The sequence below is a fragment of the Neophocaena asiaeorientalis genome, unplaced genomic scaffold (assembly GCF_003031525.2).
Source record: "Neophocaena asiaeorientalis asiaeorientalis breed wild unplaced genomic scaffold, Neophocaena_asiaeorientalis_V1.1 scaffold112, whole genome shotgun sequence".
Taxonomy (NCBI): Eukaryota; Metazoa; Chordata; class Mammalia; order Artiodactyla; family Phocoenidae; genus Neophocaena; species Neophocaena asiaeorientalis.
The window spans coordinates 10,122-14,161 of NW_020175413.1; the positions used below are offsets into that span (position 1 = coordinate 10,122).

Below are 4,040 nucleotides of genomic sequence, written 5' to 3' on the forward strand. Positions count from 1 at the left end.
GTGTGGCATCTTTTTTCTAATGTAGAAAAAATAACTTGTCAAGCACAAAATTCTACTCTAAGGATACTAAATTTATAAATTTATTCCACTTTTTGCAGTTATAGCCCCAAATCCACCTGATTGCTGCTCATTTGGCACATTTTTCTCAATTCTGGTCACTAAACTACATCCCAAGTTAGCATGAAAAAATGCAGCTTTCAGGCTTTAAAATGACTACATTTGAATTGCTAAAAGAGTCACGAGGTCGTCTGCGCAGGACAATGTTTCCATCACTTATAGAGTTACATTTGGCATGTCAAGAAGAGAGAACTTAATCACACAGCAGCAGCCATTTAAAATAAAAGAAGACAGCCACAAGCATTCATGCAGAATATTTTAAATATTCCCGTTGAGCAAATAGATTTAACTGGTTTCTCTTCAAGGGCGATGCTCCTATATGCATCCTCTGAAAAATTAAAGATCCTAGAATAGCGTCTCCCATGTGGCACATCTTGAAAGAGAATATTTTGGTTTCAGTGAGTTACACACCAGTACGTGTTAATTTAGCGGGTCTGTTTACAGAGTGCGGTAGTTTCGTTCTTTCGATTTGCGGAATTTATAGAGAAAGAAAATTACAGCCTGCACACCCAAGACAAGGACAGTTCCTTGAACGAAACTGGCTGCCCCAAAGGTAGACTTGCGCACAGGTTGTGAAGCCGGAGTTGAAGTGGTATCCGTTGTACCTGATGTATAGTAGCCGTGGTGCAGGCTGTAGACGGGGAAGGCGGAGTTGTGGTTTTCGCTGCAGAATTGGTTGGCAGTGGTGTGGCAGGGAGCCGAGGACAGAATTCTGTGCTGTTCACCCCCTTGCCATCACGAACTGTGGGATTATCTGAACAGTAGCTTTTACCTTTGCATTCTGACCCCAAACGGGTAGCGTTAGCAGCATTAGCATCAAAACAGGAAACACCGTGCTGCGGCTCTCACAGATTTCTGGGGCTGGAGTGGTGCCCGGCGGGAGTGGCGGCGGCGGCGCCGAGGCTGTGCTGGTGATGGTAAAGCCGCGAGTGTAGTCGCGCTCGAGGCCAGGGTGGTGGTGTGAGCCGCGCTCATCCCGCAGAGCGCTGCCAGACAGCCGGCGGCCGAAAGCCACGGTCGCCGGAGCCCGGGCATCGCGGCCGATGCGCTGGCCTTCGAGCGAAGGCTGGGACACCCAAGGTTGCGTCCGTCCCTCAGAAGTTCTTTTACTAGAGGAAAACTAGAGGCATTACCCCTAAAGTGGAATAGGATGTCTGATGCAAAATTATTCATTTAAAATTTGGGGGAGGTGCTAACCCAAACAGTTTTTTTAAAGCATAGAAAAGGATGCATTTTGCATACTGAGGAACAAAACCTAGCTTTATTTTGATGACTTCCCTGAATAACCCAAGATAATCAATTGATAATCGTTGGAATTTGTAACTTCAACAGGTTAGCAAGAAAATATACAAAAACCAATGCTTTCCTGTAGACTAGCAATAACAAGATAAAAATAGATTGAGAAAAGTTTCACTGGTAAATATCAATAATATATGAACAGATAGAAATATAGTACTTTACCCATGATTTGAGAGGTAAATCTGAGAGCTTAGTAGCCAAAGTCATGGGTTCTGGAGCCAAGAGAGTGTAATAAAAATACCAGCTTTGTCACACACTGGCTATGTGATACGAAGTCATTTAATGTGAAGAGCCATCTCTGTGCTTCGGTTCCCTATCTGTGAAATGGAAATAATAATAAGGCCAACACCATAGGGTCACGGTGAGAATTAAAGTAGTTAATATTTGCAAAGCATTTAAACAATGTCTACAGTGTGGTCAGTACTCTGTAAATATTACTTCTATTGACAATATAAAACTTTACTGAAGAACACAAATAAGTAATTGGGTAAAAACTAATCATAATACTGAATAGGAAGACTTAGCATTCAACACTGTCAGTCCTTCCCAAATAAATCTAGAGATTTCATCCAAATCTGAGTCCAGTCTCAACAAGAGTTTTTATAATGGAAGTGATGCCCAGTAGTCATACACGGCACAAGTTCTAGAATCAGACAGCCTGGGTTCCTTCCTTAATGGTTTCAATGATTGTTCTCCTAATCTGTAAAGTCAATATAATGATGAAGTATATCTCATAAGATTAAATTTGATGATTCATGTCAATAAAGCCTTTGACCCAGTGCCTGACCCATGGAAAGCAATTTGCAAGTAAAAGTTGACTGTTATTAATATTTGGGGGGAAAAGTGTTTTACTAAAGAAATAATTGTACAAGAGTAGAAAAGTGATTTTTTTTTTTTTAATAAGGGAAGGAGGGAAAGGGGCAATGGCTCAGGGAGATTATTCTAGAGGGAACTGCGTTCTCTTTCTACAGCAGTTAGAACAGTGCAGCACAGGCTCAAAGATGAGCAGGTGAACAGAGCTGAAGATGAAGTATCTAAACAGATGACAGTAATAATCTACAGGAGGAATTAAAGATCTGCTCTGTATCAGTACTCTTTTGAGCCGTTTACATGTAAATTAATCACAACACTGAAAGACACTATTGTTGTTACCCCTGAATTACAGAGGCGCAGGGAGGTTAAGTGACCTGCCCGAGGACTAGTGAGTGTCAGTGTGGGGTTGGATCTGAGAAGCTGGCCCTAGAGTCCACACTCTTCACCACGCCCTAGGAGATTTTACTGTTTGGTAGAGCTGAAACGTTAGATCACGGGAGAATATTTAAAGAGTTTGATAAATAGTGCTAGGATAACTAACCAACTGGAAAAAGAAATATATATATATATCTCGCCTTATGTCCCAAATTGATTAAAGATTTGAGCATGCTAAGTAAATCTAAATAAACTTGGAAGAAATCATCATGGGAAGGACTTTCCAAAGTGTAGCAAGGTGTAAAGCTGAACCCAGATGGGTCTGTTGATTCCTCGTTGAGAAATGGATGGGTCTTCATTGACATCAGTTAGCAAGAGTTGATAAGCTTGGAGAAAGGGGCTTTTGAAGCAGATGTCTGTGCAACCATCCCTAAAAAATGAGAGCTGAGGCATGGGGATTAACAGGGCAGGACAAAACTGCCTGGCCTTGGTGGCCTCTGTATGGAGAGAAAACCCAGGAAGAATCTAATTCCATCCAGTTCAGTTCATCTCAGTAACATGAGCACCTGCTGTGTGCACTGTGTAGTGTTGCAAATACAGTGTGGAATAAAATCAGCACTTTCTCTGTCCTCATGGGGCCAGTTTACAGTCAACTGAGAGAGACAAAAAAATTGTGTAAGAAATTATAATATAGTGTGTTAAGTGCTGTGATAGAAGTTCAGACTGTTTTGAATAAGAAGGGCACTTAATCCAGATTTGGCACTTATAGAAGGCTTCCCAGAGAAAACAATATCTAGGCTAAGATCTCAAAGTTAAGTAAGATGTAGCCAAGCATGCCTGCCCCTTTTCCTATGCCTATTTGTGAACACAACCATATTTTATCCAGGTGACAAAGGCAGAAACCTGGACTTCTAAGGAAATAGGCAAATAAACAACTAGATATATAGGCTCCAAATCAGGAGCAAGATTGGATGGATGTGTAGAACGCAGGCCTCATCAAGCCAGCTGCTAGGGATGGAAAACACGTGAGAAGAGATTGTCAAGGGACAGAGTGTAGAGTTAGCACAGGTCCTAAAGCAGCATCCCGAGTCACCACCAGTTCTGGGACAGACAGAGAAACCCAGGAAGTATAGTGGGAAAGGGGAAAAATCATATAGGAAAACACTAGGAGAGTGAGGTGTCCTGGAAACCAGTGGAAGAGGATTTCAGACTTACAGGAGAGGTGAAGTGAGATCATCACTGATGAGCAGAAGGTTGGTGTGAGAGCTCTGTCCGCAGAGGAGTTCACGTGGAAGCCAGACCACAGTGGGCAGAGTGATGGATGGAGAGGAGGGGCCGGGTGACTGGGGACATAGAAGTACTGTAGGGAGAGCTGGGGTTGGATTCCCCGCAGCATGGGTTCTCAGGAACAGCAGTCTGTGCATGTGGGCTATCTT

The 4,040-nt window shown here is 42.7% G+C and overlaps 1 pseudogene; it reads right to left on the bottom strand.

Moving 5' to 3' along the window:
- Nucleotides 1–555: 555 nt before the first annotated feature.
- Nucleotides 556–1,152, bottom strand: LOC112414639 (sialomucin core protein 24 pseudogene; annotated as a pseudogene).
- Nucleotides 1,153–4,040: the final 2,888 nt, after the last annotated feature.